Source organism: Triturus cristatus, chromosome 5_1 (genome assembly GCF_964204655.1).
Source record: "Triturus cristatus chromosome 5_1, aTriCri1.1, whole genome shotgun sequence".
In the NCBI taxonomy this organism is placed as follows: Eukaryota; Metazoa; Chordata; class Amphibia; order Caudata; family Salamandridae; genus Triturus; species Triturus cristatus.
In genome coordinates this window covers 319,181,364-319,196,572 of record NC_140587.1, presented here as the reverse complement: position 1 = coordinate 319,196,572, position 15,209 = coordinate 319,181,364, and positions in this window count along the sequence as shown.

The following is a 15,209-nucleotide window of genomic DNA, read 5'->3' as shown; positions in this document are numbered from 1 at the left end:
TGTAACATGTCCTGGTAGTGAATTACACCCAATTTCGTTTTTCACTACTGTAAGGCTACCTGTTCTTCATAGGCCCGAATGGGAGGTTTGACTATTACATTCTATAGTCCTAACTGACCCAAAGAACATGGTAGAAAAACGAATTTAGTATGCCTGCGCTCAGAATATTAAAATACATCTTTTAATGAAGTTTATTTTTATGTTCTGTGTTTGAAAATACCACTTTTAGAAAGTAGGTATTTTCTTGCCTAAGCCTTCCAGTGTGCTCTGCTGTTATGTGTATTGGCTGTCTGGTTTTGGAGGGACAGGGCAGGCTGAGTCAGACCTGGGTTGAATAGAAAGATCTGCATTGGAGTATGGGGAGGGGTAGCTCCTTGACCTGAATAGGGCTGTGCCTGGCAAGGTGAATGCTGGCTCCACCTTCCACTGTGCGTCTGAAGCAGACCCCCTCTTTCTGAAAGGAAGGATGCAGCCTGGAAAACAAAGTGCTCCAGGACTGACCAGAACTGGTTCTGGCTGGGTTCAGTGACTTGTAGCTTCTTAGAACAAAGACTTTTGGGGTATAAATATCTGTGCTCTAACCCCTACAAATTGTATTGCTCCTGGACAACAAGAAGAACCTCTGTCGGTGTAACTGAAGGAATCTACAGGAGAGGACTGTCCTTGTGCTTGTGTGCTGTTTCTTGGACTGGCCTGCAGTGGTTACTACTGGACTTGGAAGAAGAGGAAAAGGACTTTGAAGGAACTCTTATTTTATCTTGCTACAGCAATCACCCAAGGGCTAGAAGAGAGCTAGCCTCCTGCAGGAGTCTCAGGCACATCAGACCCCACCACCAGCCTCCCGTTTCCTCCCAGCAAGGATTTCTATCTGCAGGTGAGGCTCCTGTGAGTTCCAGGGCCTCTAGTTCTACTACAGAGAAGGGAGTGCTGAAAATCATCGCTAACGCCCGTTTGCGAGCCGCCAAAGCTGAAGAGCGTAAGGAAAATCATCGCGCTGCTGCCGCTGAGGGCTCGCTACCGGAGAATATTGCATCACACATTTGCGGGCTGCCAACTGCTCGCTAACCCAAAGATTATGGCATCGCATGTTTGCGGGCCTCCAAGTGCTCGTTAACCAAAGATCATCACATCGAGTTCATCGCTTCACGACATCGCAGCGCGGACGCCGAGCATCCGCCATTTTCATCGCATCGCATCAGGATCGTTGCTCCCTCGCGGGGTGCCATTTCTTTTCATCGCAACAAGATCGCACACGCAACAGGCTCGGCGCATCATCCTCCCTTCGCGGCAAGGATTTCAACGCATCGCCGGCTTAGCGTGGAGAAGTTTGACGCTTTGTCCTGCACACAGATCAGCGCATCATCCTCCCTTGCGGCAAGGATTCTACACATCGCTGGTCATGCGTGAGGAAAATCATCGCTACAACTCCTTGGCGACATTTTGGTTGCTTTGCTACAGAATCCAGGTATTTTGTGAGTAAAAGGGTCGCAGAGACCACTGCCTTGAACTGAACTCTTCTTTGCACACTTTGAACTATTTTTGCAGCATTTAAACAGTAACCCTATTTTCTAGTATTGTGGCTTTTTACTTTTATTGGTCTTGTGTTAAGTCTCTATATAAAGAAACTTATTTTTTATAACTACTTGTGTGGTGTCCCTTTGTAGTGTTCCTCACTGTGTTACTGTGTATGGTTATAAATACTTCACACACTGCCTCTGAGATAAGCCTAGCTGCTCGTGCTATGTTACCACATGGTTGAGCAGGGGTTATCAAAGGGTGTAGCCCGCTTACTCTGACTTAGGAAGAAGGGTCCCTACTTGGACAGTGGCCAGCTATTGCAAACTAGAGACCTCCATTTCTAACATTGGTGGTCAGTGGTGAGGATCTGGACTTGCATTTATGATCGCATACAGTAATTATAGTGTACACTACTAGTGAGTGCAGACCATAACGTAACCACATACGTTTTTGAGGTTTTTAGATTCTATTTTTGATTATTATTGCCAGTTATTGCTACAATGCCTGTGAGGATCTCTCCTGGGAAGAAGAGAAATTAGAAACCTACAATGCCAAGCATCTCAAATATTTTTGCAAATGTTTCACAGGTCCTATCACAGGTCTCACTAGAAGGGAAGAATATTACAAGGCGCTGAAGGCCTGGTTAGAAGCCAGGGATGCCCCTAGGAATATGGGAGAGCCTGTGGAGGGGGGAGAGAATGCAGGAGAGCAGCAGGATGAAGTGGTAGATTTGGTGGGAGATAAAGCAGTTTCCAGCCCGGGCATTAGTGTTTCCTCAAGGGGTCTGACTCCAGAAGAGATGGTAGACAGAGAGAGAGATAGGCGGCATAATATGGAGATGGCTAAGCTTCAAATGGATGGTCAGAGGGACCTAGAGAACAAGAAGTTGGAATTTGAAATTATGAAAGTGAAACTTGAGCATGAGAGAATATTGAGGGAGTTGGAGATTAAAGCAAAGAGTGTAGAGATCTCCCCCTCTGGTGGCAGCATACCAGTAGTGCTTACTGAGAGTAGAGTGTATATACCTAAGGAGGTTATTAAGGATGGCCATAAAAGTGAAGATATTGGGCAATGGTTTGCCGCTTATGAATTAGCTATGGTGTCCCACCGGGTCCCTGAGAAGGATTGGGGTGCGGGGTTGTGGGGAAGCTTTGTGAGTGAGGGGGAGGATACCTTGTTGGACCTGCCCCCCCCCCACCCCCAGAAAGTAGAATGGTTTATGCCCACATGAAAGAAGCTTTGATTACCCGCTATGGTTTGACCCCTGAGATGTATAGGCAGAGATTTAGAACCTGCAAGAAGCTAGAGGGTACCACGTGGGTTGAATATGTGTCTTTTTTTTACAGAGCAATGGAGCGCTGGGTAAAAGGTAGCAAAGTAGAAACTTTTGAGCAGCTTTATGATTTGATTGCATGGGAGCATTTATCTAGTAACTGTTTTCCTGCGCTACGCCAGCACCTGATTGATTGCAAGCTAACTAACCCTAGGAAGCTTGCTGAGGAGGCGGACCGCTGGGTGAGCACCAGGGTTCACAAGGGTCCAGTGGGAGACTTCGCCAAAGGTGAGCAGGGTCCCCAGCAGAGAAGTGGGGGGAACAGGGGTAAACCAAGGGAGTTCCACAGAGGGCCCCAAAGTAATTCCCAAGGGAACCAAGCAGTGGTGTCCCAGCCTCCCCAAGATAGGAAGCCAGTGCCCCCGACAGGTAGGCCTGTTCAGAGGGGGCCCCTTACTTGTTTTAAGTGTGGTCAAGTGGGTCACAGATACTTTGATCCCCAGTGTCCTCAAAGGGAAGCTCCTGCACCACCCTGTGCACCACCCCGCCAGCTTGCTAGTGTAGCTCTGGGAGGGGAGGAGATGGGTGCCCAAGGTTGGTGGGATCCCGTAGAGTTGACCGTTGTCTCACTAGGAGACTTTGAGATGGTCCCTAAGCCTGCACTGCCTGATAACACTAAAAAGTACAGGCAGTGGATGACCATCAATGGCCATAGAGTGGAGGCTCTAAGAGACACAGGAGCCAGTGTAACTGCTGTCAGCTCCCGGTTGGTGTCCAAAGAGCAGGTTGTTCCCCATGCGTTCGACCCAATAGTGTCCGCAGACAACTCAAGAGAGCCAATGTGAGGTGGCTCAGGTTCCCTTTGAGTGGGGGGGTCTCAAGAACTCTTCAGGTGGCTGTGTGGCCCACCATGCCCGTAGACTGTCTGTTGGGCAATGATTTAGAGGCTACGGTGGAGAGGAGATCTCACTTGGAAATGTTGGGTCTGCTTGAGTGGTCGTGTGCTACCACTCAGTCCATGGCAACCAAGGAGGGTGTTTAGAAAGACCTGGAGCCTGAGAGTATGGCGCAGGTCCCTGCCTTAGAGAGAAGGGGCAGGGGGCGCGGGAAGCCGGCCCCCTTGATTCCCACGGCCCAGGAGGGAGCAGACCCTGAGAGGGATGCCCTGGAGCCTACCAGGGAGCAGAGTGACAACCTGGGGGACCTGCCTGAGCTGACCCATTGGCAGCAGGAAGGAGGGCCCACCAGGGATGAGTTTTGTGAGCAGCAACGAGTTTACCCTTCTCTTGAAGGTGTGAGGTGACAGGCTGCAGCCCAGGCCCAGGTGACATGTCTGGTTCACATCTGATTTATTGGGAGAACAGTCTCCTGTATAGCGAGCCTAAGGCTGCTCAGCCGGGGTCAGCCCGTGTGCTGGTGGTACCCGAGTGCTTCAGAGCCTTCCTACTGGGGTTGGCTCATGACATTCCATTGGCAGGACATCTGGGGCAGACCAAGACCTTTGAGAGGCTGGCAACCCACTTTTATTGGCCCCAGATGCGCAAGAGCTCAGATACATATTGCAGAATCTGTGAGACTTGCCAGGCAAGTGGGAAGAGTGAGGGGAAGATCAAGGCCCTACTCCAGCCCTTTCAAGTTGTTAGTACCCCATTTGAGTGAGTGGGCATTGACATTGTGGGGCCTCTGGTCCCCAAGACAGCCATGGGCAACAGGTACATCCTGGTCTTGGTGGACCATGCCACCCGGTACCCTGAAGCCATCCCGCTCAGGACAGTGACGGCCCCCGTGGTGGGACGTGCACTGATGGGGATCTTCTCCCGTGTGGGGTTCCCCAGAGAGGTGGTGAGCGACAGGGGGACCAACTTCATCTCCCAGTATATGAAGTCTCTTTGGAAGGAGTGTGGGGTAACTTACATGTTCACCACTCCTTACCACCCCCAAGGTAACGGCCTGGTTGAGAGATTCAACCGGACCTTGAAGGGCATGATCATGGGCCTCGAAGAGCCCCTGAGGTGCAAGTGGGACGTCCTCTTGCCATGCCTGTTGTTTGCATACCGTGAATTGCCACAGAAGTCCTTAGGGTTCAGTCCCTTTGAACTGCTCTATGGCCATCCGGTAAGAGGGCCTCTGAGTCTGGTCAAGAAAGGCTGGGAGCAATCTCCCAGGAAACCTCCCCAGGATGAATTTAGGCACATCCTGGCCTTCAGGAACCAGACTCGGCGTTTAAGAAACATTGCTGAGGCAAATCTGGAAGCCAGCCAGGAGGAGATGAAACGTTGGCACGACCAGAATGCCACTCTGGTCGAGTTTCAACCTGGTCAGAAGGTTTGGGTACTGGCCCCAGTGTGCGCTCCAAGATAAGTGGACCGGTCCATTTGAGGTGGTAGAGCGAAAAAGTCAAGTTACCTATTTGGTGGACTTTAAATCTCCCAGGAACCCCCTGCGGGTCCTGCATGTGAATCGCCTAAAGCCCCACTTTGAGAGGTCTGAAGTGGGCATGCTTCTTGCCACAGATGCAGGGATGGAGGAGGAGAGTGAGCCTCTTCCTGACCTCCTGTGTGCAGGAGAGAAGGATGGGTCAGTGGAGGGTGTGGTCCTCTCCACCACACTGACCCCAGAGCAGCAGAGAGATTGCCACCAGCTGTTGGGGCAATTTTCGGATTTATTTTCCCTGGTACCTGGTGTCACTGATTGGTGCGTCCATGAGGTAGACACCGGGGACAGTCCGCCTGTCCAACACAAGGCTTACAGAGTGACTGACAGGGTAAGGGCCTGCATTAAGGAGGAGGTCTCCAAAATGTTTGCCCTGGGGGTGATTGAGTCCTCTAGCAGCCCTGGTCCAGCCTCGTGGTCTTGGTACCAAAGGCTGCAGCGCCGGGTGACACTCCAGAACTTAGGTTCTGTGTGGACTACCGAGGTCTCAATTCGGTCACGAGGTCCGACGCGCACCCCATCCCCAGAGCTGATGAGCTCATAGATCGGTTAGGGGCTGCCCGGTACCTCAGCACGTTTGATCTAACGTCTGGGTACTGGCAGATCGCCTTAACTAATGGGGCAAAGGAGAGGTCAGTATTCTCCACCCCAGATGGGCACTACAAGTTCCGTGTGATGCCCTTTGGAATGAAGAATGCCCCTGCCCTCTTTCAGAGATTGGTCAACCAGGTGTGGGCTGGGCTGGAGGATTTCAGTGCCGCCTACCTGGATGACATTGCAAAATTTAGTTCCTCGTGGGAGGACCACTTACACCACCTCTGGGAAGTGTTGATGGCGCTGCGCAGAGCAGGCCTCACAATCAAGGCCAGTAAGTGCCAGATTGGGCAGGGTTCTGTGGTGTACTTAGGACACCAGGTAGGGAGTGGCCACATGGCACCTCTACAGCCCAAGATTGAAACCATCCTGGCTTGGGAGCCCCCCAGGACCCAGACCCAGATGAGGGCCTTCTTAGGACTCACGGGTTATTACAGGAGGTTTGTCAAGGGGTATGGCAGCATTGTTGCCCCCTTGACTGAGCTGACTTCCAAGAAGCGGCCAAAGATTGTGAACTGAACTGACACCTGTCAGAAAGCTTTTGATGCCCTCAAGACTGCCATGTGTACAGCACCCGTACTCCAGGCGCCCAATTTTGCTAAGGAATATATTGTCCAGACAGACGCTTCAGAGCATGGGGTGGGGGCTGTTCTGGCACAGATGAATGAGGAGGGACTAGACTAACCTGTAGCCTTCATCAGTAGGAGGTTACTTCCACGGGAACAGAGGTGGAGTACAATTGAGCGTGAGGCATTTGCTGTGGTCTGGGCACTGAAGAAGCTGAGACCATACCTGTTTGGGACTCACTTCCGGGTTCAGACAGACCACAGGCCCTTCAGATGGTTGATGCAGATGAGGAGTGAGAATCCCAAGTTGTTGAGGTGTTCCATTTCCCTACAGGGCATGGACTTCATGGTGGAACACCGCCCTGGTACCGAAAACGCCAATGCTGATGGTCTGTCCAGATTTTTCCGCCTTAGTGATGAGAACTTCCAAGGGGATGGGTAGTTTTCCCCACGTTTCAGCTGGAGGAGACGTGTGTTAGAACTGGCACCATTGGCGTGGGTCTCCCTTCCATTTTTCGCTGTTGTCTCCTCTGTTTTTGCTGGTAATAGATGCACTGGGCGCTGGGCCACTGCCATTCAGTGCCACAGCGCGAATGCTCCCTGTGTAAATATGACCTGTGAATTGGTATATCCATAATTGGCTTATTTGGTTTACCTGGTAGTCCCTAGTAGTGTGGCCTGTGTGTGCCCAGGGCTGGTAAACCAAAAGCTGCTGTTGGGCCGGCAGTGCTGGTTTGCACCACCCACAGAAGCAGCTTGTAAAGTGTGTCTCAGACCTGCCACTGCAGAGTCTGCGTGCAGTCCAGAACTGCCATCTTGGCTGTGAAGTGCACCAACTTCCCAGCCCCTGAACCCTCCCTTGGCATCATGTGAGTCACCCCTATGGTAGGGTGCATTGTATGTGTAAGGTAGGACATGCTCTGATGTGTGTAACATGTCCTGGTAGTGAATTACACCCAATTTCGTTTTTCACTACTGTAAGGCTACCTGTTCTCCATAGGCCAGAATGGGAGGTTTGACTATTACATTCTATAGTCCTAACTGACCCAAAGAACATGGTAGAAAAACGAATTTAGTATGCCTGAGCTCAGAATATTAAAATACATCTTTTAGTGAAGTTTATTTTTATATTCTGTGTTTGAAAATACCACTTTTAGAAAGTAGGTATTTTCTTGCCTAAGCCTTCCAGTGTGCTCTACTGTTATGTGTATTGACTGTCTGGTTCTGGAGGGACAGGGCAGGCTGAGTCAGACCTGGGTTGAATAGAGAGATCTGCATTGGAGTATCGGGAGGGGTAGCTCCTTGACCTGAATAGGGCTGTGCCTGGCAAGGTGAATGCTGGCTCCACCTCCCACTGTGCATCTGAGGCAGAACCCCTCTTTCTGAAAGGAAGGATGCAGCCTGGAAAACAAAGTGCTCCAGGACTGACCAGAACTAGTTCTGGCTGGGTTCAGTGACTTGTAGCTTCTTAAAACAAAGACTTTTTGGGTATAAATATCTGTGCTCAAACCCCTACAAATTGTATTGCTCCTGGACAACAACAAGAACCTCTGTCCGTGTAACTGAAGGAATCTGCAGGAGAGGACTGTCCTTGTGCTTGTGTGCTGTTTCTTGGACTGGCCTGCAGTGGTTACTACTGGACTCGGAAGAAGAGGAAAAGGACTTCGAAGGAACTCTTATTTTATCTTGCTACAGCAATCACCCAAGGGCTAGAAGAGAGCTAGCCTCCTGCAGGAGTCTCAGGCACATCAGACTCCACCACCAGCCTTCTGTTTCCTCCCAGCGAGGATTTCTATATGCAGGTGAGGCTCCTGTGAGTTCCAGGGCCTCTAGTTATACTACAGAGAAAAGAGTGCTGAAAATCGTCACTAACGCCTGTTTGCGAGCCGCCGCAGCTGAAGAGTGTAAAGAAAATCATCGCGCTGCAGCCGATGAGTGCTCGCTACCGGAGATCATCACATCACACGTTTGCGGGCCGCCAACTGCTCACTAGCCCAAAGATTATCGCATCGCATGTTTGCGGGCCTCCAAGTGCTTGCTAACCAAAGATCATCGCATCGAGTTCATCACTTCATGACGTCGCAGCGTGGACGCCGAGCGTCCGCCATTTTCATCGCATTGCATCAGGATCGTCGCTCCCTCGCGGGGTGCCATTTCTTTTCATCGCAACAAGATCGCAATTGCAACAGGCTCGGCGCATCATCCTCCCTTCGCGGCAAGGATTTCAATGCATCACCGGCTTAGCGTGGAGAAGTTTGTTGCTTTATCCTGCACACAGATCAGCGCATCATCCTCCCTTGCGGCAAGGATTCAACGCACCGCTGGTCATGCGTGAGGAAAATCATCGCTACAACCACTTAGCGACATTTTGGTTGCTTTGCTACAGAATCCAGGTATTTTGTGAGTAAAAGGGTCCCAGAGACCACTGCCTTGAACAAAACTCCTCTTTGCACGCTTTGAACTATTTTTGCAGCGTTTAAAGAGTAACCCTATTTTCTAGTATTGTGGCTTTTTACTGTTATTGGTCTTGTGTTAAGTCTATATATAAAGATACTTATTTTTTATAACTACTTGTGTGGTGTCCCTTTGTAGTGTTCCTCACTGTGTTACTGTGTATGGTCATAAATGCTTCACACACTGCCTCTGAGATAAGCCTAGCTACTCATGCTACGTTATCCACAGAGTTGAGCAGGGGTTATCAAAGGGTGTAGCCCGCTTACTCTGACTCAGGAAGGAGGGTCCCTACTTGGACAGTGGCCAACCATTGCCAACTAGAGATCCCCATTTCTAACAAGACACAACTGCATTGTTGCGTGATTAGTGTTTATTTACAATGTGTATCTGTCAAAGGGAAGTGGATATTTACATAAATGTAAATGGTGAATCAATGATTTGGCAGGGATGGTAGATGAGACTACCGAGTAAGCACAACATTGATGTGGTGACACAGTCCAACAGACGTATGCCATTTCCATGGCAGTGTTGGTGAGGACAGTGTACAAATTATATGGCAGGGTGAAGAGGGGTGCCATCATGGATGGCTCCTTGACTGGTGTTTGGCAGGTGCTTTGCCACGTGATGCTCCCAAGGTTTTCTTTGGATGGCCCCTTGATCTTTTGGCAGGGGGGAACACAAGTGCAGGCTCATGGGAGTCTGAGCAGTCCCCCCTCTCCGTGACAGCAGGGGAGGATGTGGAACTGTCATCCTGCGGGCCACCGGAGGGAGGTGGAGGTGTTGGTTGTGCCGCAGGCCTGTCCCTAAATACCGCTACTAGCTGGCCAAAGAGCTCCATGATTTAGCCCATGCAGTCCACGAGTTGGCCCATGCGGTTGTCTATGGACCTCAGCAGCTGTTGTTGCTCATAGGCATCTTGCTGAGCCTGGCCCATTTGTCCCTGGCACCGTTCATAGGCCCCAACGACTCTGGTGATGTTTGCCAGGGCTTCAGACTCAGTGTCCTGTTGGCTTTGAGTGACACTTGGCCTCCCACCTGGCCTGCTGTCACGGACCAGTTGCCTCAACACTGAAGGCACCCACCTACTCTCCCTGACATCCGCAGTTGTTGGGGTGGGCTGGTTATCCTCTGGGGCAGGGCGAGTGTTGCAGGCAGCAGTGATAGTGGTGGTGGAGGTGGTGGTAGCAGCGGCACAGGTCGTTCCAGCAGGGGTCAGCGTTGATGTTGTTGCTGAGGGGGGTGGGTCAGTGGGGGCCTGAGACAGATTGCACCCTGACACACCAGATGGTCCGGCTTGGTCCTCCACATCCTTAGTTTCCTGGTAGTCCGCATCTGAGTGTCCATATTCCGGGGAAGGAGACTGGCTCTGCAGGTTGCGGTTGTCATCCTCTGCAGTCAGTTGTTGGTCATCTCTAGGACAGAGGGTAAATGGTCATTGCCTTACACCCCTCATGCTTGCTGTGTTTGATGTCTCTTATTTACATGTTTTGCTACACACAGTTAAGTATTTCACACATTGTGCGTTATGACATGGTGTGGTGTCACATTCATTATTTTCAATGGAGTGACATGTAATTGGATACCATGCCCCACGTGTAGGATTTCTCATTACGAAAAAAGGTTGCCATCTGACAATTGGCAGAAATACAACTTGATGTGAGGCATCTTTGCTGATTACTCTGCCTGGCAGCCATTACATGTGCGCATGAACTAGCCATTGTCATGTCATGCATACCTTGGTCATGTCCTGTGCTTGGATTTCTTTGTACTACAGACCATGCTTGTTTGTTTTTCCTATGGTCCTTCATGCTCAGCACCCATGGAAGTTACAGATGACATTCGGGACAGTGCATGTATGTTCCAGGATTTGCTTAAACATGATTTTTGGAGAGTCATAGATCTGTTTCTGTCACAGTTCCGTACGCTTAGCTCCTCTGCATACTATCAAGATATATTTAGTTTGCTCATATGTTGGTGTGAAGTGAGGCCTTGTGTTGTCATATGGCTCAATGCTTTTGTTGAGGGATGGTGGGGTGCATGCACTGTCTGCTTACCTGTTCAGTTGTCATTTTTGGGGGGACTTTCTGATACATGCTAAAGGGGGGGTGGAGTACTCCATCCTTCTGAGGGGCGGGGACGGGGGTGGCTGGTGGGAGTTGTGGATGATGGCTACCTACCTGTGAGTTGAGGCTGAAGCAGACAATGGCTGACACATGCTTCTGAGGGGACAGAGGTGGCTGGTGGGAGTTGTAGTGCTGGGTCCCAAGGCACATTCCCCTCCTTGTGAAGATGGTTACCTACCTGTTATGTGATGTGATGGTAAAGCAGACAATGGCTGACACATGATCTGGCTATGGTAGAATGCTCCATCCTGCTGGGGGGGGGGGGTGCAGGGGTGGCTGGTGGGAGCTGTGGAGCAGGCCTCCCTACCCCAAACATCCCTCCCTGTGAAGATGGCTACCTACCTGTTAGGTGATAGTGAAGCGGACAATGGCTGACACATGCTTCTGGCTGGGCTGGAGGGCTCCATCCTGCTGAGGGGGGGACAGGTGTGGCTGGTAGGCGTTTTAGTGCTTGTTGGCTGGACACATACAACTAGTTGATGTTGTGTACCTTTGTGGTGAATCAGGTTGAGTGGAGGTTACATCTGTGAGACCTGTGTTGGGTATTGTGCTGCAGAATAATGGACTTGGGCCTAGGAGGTGTAGCTTTGTAGTTGTGCAGGGCAGTACATAGCAGTGTGATGGTATACATTTGTTGGTACTTACCAACCTCTACTCCCCCGGCTATTCCTTCAAGACTCTCTGGGTGCAGTATGGCAAGCACCTTCTCCTCCCACACAGAGTATGTTTTTGGGTGGAATGGGGGGGCCTCCACCAGTCCCCTCAGCCAGCTCACGGTTCTTTGCCCTCTTCTTCTTGAGGACACTCTTTAGGTCATGCCACCGCGTCTGCATTTCCTGCTTGTTGCGGGGGGTGGTCCCTACGGCATTTAACTTGTTCACTATTCTTACCCACATTTGGGTCCTGGTGGCTAGTGGGGTCTGTTGGACCATGTTACCAAAGAGTTGTGGCTCAACTCTTATGATCTCATCTACCATCACTGTCCACTCTGTTTCTGTGAATTTTGGCATTTTATGTGGTGCCATGGTGTGTGCTGTGCTGATGTTTTGGGGTGCAGTTGTGAGGGTGGTGTGGGTGGTGATGGTGGTGTGTGTGTTGTGTTTGTGGTGTGATGTGTGCAGCTTTGCATCTTATTTTTGCTCTGCTGTTGGGCCCGTCAGTTGGGTAGTTTTGCAAAGGATTGTGGTCAGGGAAGGGGCTGGTTTTATGCTCAGCTATGTGGGTGTGGCAGGCTAGTGTATTGCTGTCAGGTGGGTTGTGTGGGTTGTCCTGTGATTTGTTGGTTTGAATTTGCCATGGGGGTGTGTCATTGTGAGGTTTTAGGTTAATTTGGGGGAAGGGCTAGTTTCCTGTGTGCATTTGGTGGCCTTATTGTGTGTTTTTGTCATCGGATGGCATTTCACGGAGCCTCCGCAGCGATGGCTGTGCTGCAGCCCATCCGCCAGATATCACATTCATTACTGTTCGCGACTGCGGCGGTCGGATGCAGCGGAACGTACTGCTGTGAAATCGGGGATATCATAATGTCACGTGAGGTTACTCTGCGTGCCTGGCGGCAGTTTGTTTATTTTCTCTGCGTATCCGACCGTTGCAGTCTGATTTTCACCAGCTCTGCCTGTTACGGGTGGATTTTCGATGCCTCCTACCGCCTTGGTCGCAATATTTTGGCAGTTTATCATAATCTGACCAGTGTTTTCCCCGCTGGTCCGCAGGGCGGTATTTTCCCGCTACCATGGCGGTCGGGATAGTTTTCCGACCGCCATCCTAATGGGCCCCTAAGTGTTGTGCAATAAAGTTTGTTTGTGAAAGCTGGTAATACTCTTGGCCGGGTGCTTTGACAGGTACAGTTTATTATCAGTGTCCACTCTATCTTCAGTGTACACGTTCTTAATGTGCTGTACCAGTATGCAGTTCAGCTGAGGGTCTCCCAGTCTAAAGCAGGCCAACACTGCTTGCTTCCGCGAACAAATTCCCCTTTGGTTAAAGGGAGCCCTAGTAGCTGCCTCCTTTCCTTCAGCAGCTCCTTGCAGGTAAAGAGTAGGTGCAAAAGTTCTTCTATTCCGTTTTCGCACAGGCCGTAGGAGGTTTGAATTGGGTCCCTCAGCCAAGGTGGAAAATTCAAGGCGCACAAGAGTAGGTCCAGGTGGTACCTCAAGAAGTTTTTTTGACAGATCTAGGATAGCCCTGGTTTAAATATTTTTTAGGTGCGAGTGACCTATAGTTTTTTAAGGTCATCCAAGTGTGAGCTTTAAGTGAAAAGGTAGTCTTATCCTCCACACATGAGAGCTGTTTTATTGATTTCCATGCCAGTTTCTTAACAGCTGAGTGATGGATGTGTACGTTCCAAAGATGGGAAAGCCCAGTAATTGCCATAGCTTCATGCGGTGATGTGTCTGTCTGCAGGAGTTCTTGCCATGGTAGTAGATTTAAGGTGTTTGAGGTGGCATTCCTGATCTTATTCCAGTGGATAATGTAAGTTCTGTGCCTGACAGAGATTGTTTTAATAGGCCGAACTCCTGCCTTATCTCGACTGGTGAGGTGTAATTTGGGAGGCTGAACATGATTCTGTATGCCTTGACTAAGGTGCTGTCCAGTAGCTTGGCATCTCTGCCTCGCTTTGATTCTCTGCCATAGGTGAGTGTTGGAAGAAATTGGGCATGTGCGACCCTTAGGATGGGGCTTAATGCGGACCCCATCAGTTTTGATTTGAGTTTTTTTTTTCTGTTATTGCTTGTGCCAGCTCTTTTCTTTTGATTTCTTCTTTCTGAGGAGCAAAGAAGCCTTCTTTGTCTATGGTGACACCTAGGTACTTGTAATCATCTGTCAACTGTATTTGTGTGTTGCCCAGGTGCCAGGTCCGTGGCCTTTTCATCTTGTTGATGGCCATTGTTCTTGTTTTCCCATATTTGACCATCAGGTTATTTTCAATGGCATAGTCCTGCATTTTGTTAAGGAGATGTTGCAGGCCCACATGGTGTGGCTGACCAGGACTACATTGTTAGCGTACAGGAAGCTTGTTAGGGTTGTTCCTCCCAGCCTAGGGGCATGGGAGTTGCTGGTGTTGAGTTTCTGCTGCAAGCTGGCCAAAAATAAATTCAATTAGGTGGAAGCGAGCATGCACCCCTGCTTCCAGCCCTTCGTTGTTGGTACTTGTCTGGAGAGGTGTGTGCCTGCTCCTAGTTTCACCTGTACCCATCTGTCTGTGTTGAGAAGTATCAGCATATTTAATTGAGCATGAGGAATTTCCCAATGGGCCAGCTTCCCCCACATTCTTGCCCTGTCTAAGTTGTCAAAGGCTGTGCTAAAGTCAATAAAACAGAGGTGCAATGGATGGTTAGAGGCGTTTGCCGCATCTATAAGTAGTGAAATAGCCAAGAAGTTTGTTGTCGTACCTGACGTTTTACAGAATCCCACCTGATTTAGTAGTATTATTGCGTTTTCCGCTGCCCAAGATGTGAGCTCCGCTAGCACAATACCTGCAAAACATTTTGCCTCTTTGTCAATCAACGCCACCAAGCGGTAGTTTCCTAGTAGAGACTTGTCTCAGTTTTTGTGGATCAGTGATATCATCGAGCCTTTCCATGAAGCTGGAATTATGCCAAGGGATCTAACTTCCAAAAAAAGGGGATCCAGGACTCATGCCCAATCTTCCACCCTTTGTTCAAACAGTACTGGTGGGATGCAGTTGGGGCCCGGGACCCCTTCCTTTCTTTCTTTTGCAATTTGTTGCTTTATTAGGTGTATGCTTGAGACCCTGGATTCATACTCAAGTATGTCAGCTGTGTCCAGCGTGTTTGTGGCATTGTCCCCTTCTAGTAGATCTTCTTAAATGGGGTGCTCTGGCATTTTCCTGATTGTCTGGTTTATCCCTTTTTCCATGGTTTGGTGACTGAAGTGCTCCCTTAAAGGTCTCTTCTGAAATATAAGACACAATTCCTCTGTTCTGCGGACGCATTATCTTGTTAACCGTTCCCCAAAAGCGTGAACTGTTGTTGCGAATTATGTCATGTAGTAGCTTTGCCCAGGGCTCGTCCTCCCGCTCTCTGTTGAGTTCCCACTTCAGATTTTTGAGTGAGGTTCTTTGTTGTTGAAGGAGTGTATGAGGAGTTATTCTCCCGTGGTGGTTTTGCAGAGATCTTAAAGTGCTGTTTATGGCTCTTTTGATTTGCCTTATTTGTTCCCTTTGGGCCTTCGTAATCCTACTTCCCAGGCTAGGGTCCTGACGGAAGTTTTTTTTGGGTGACGGGG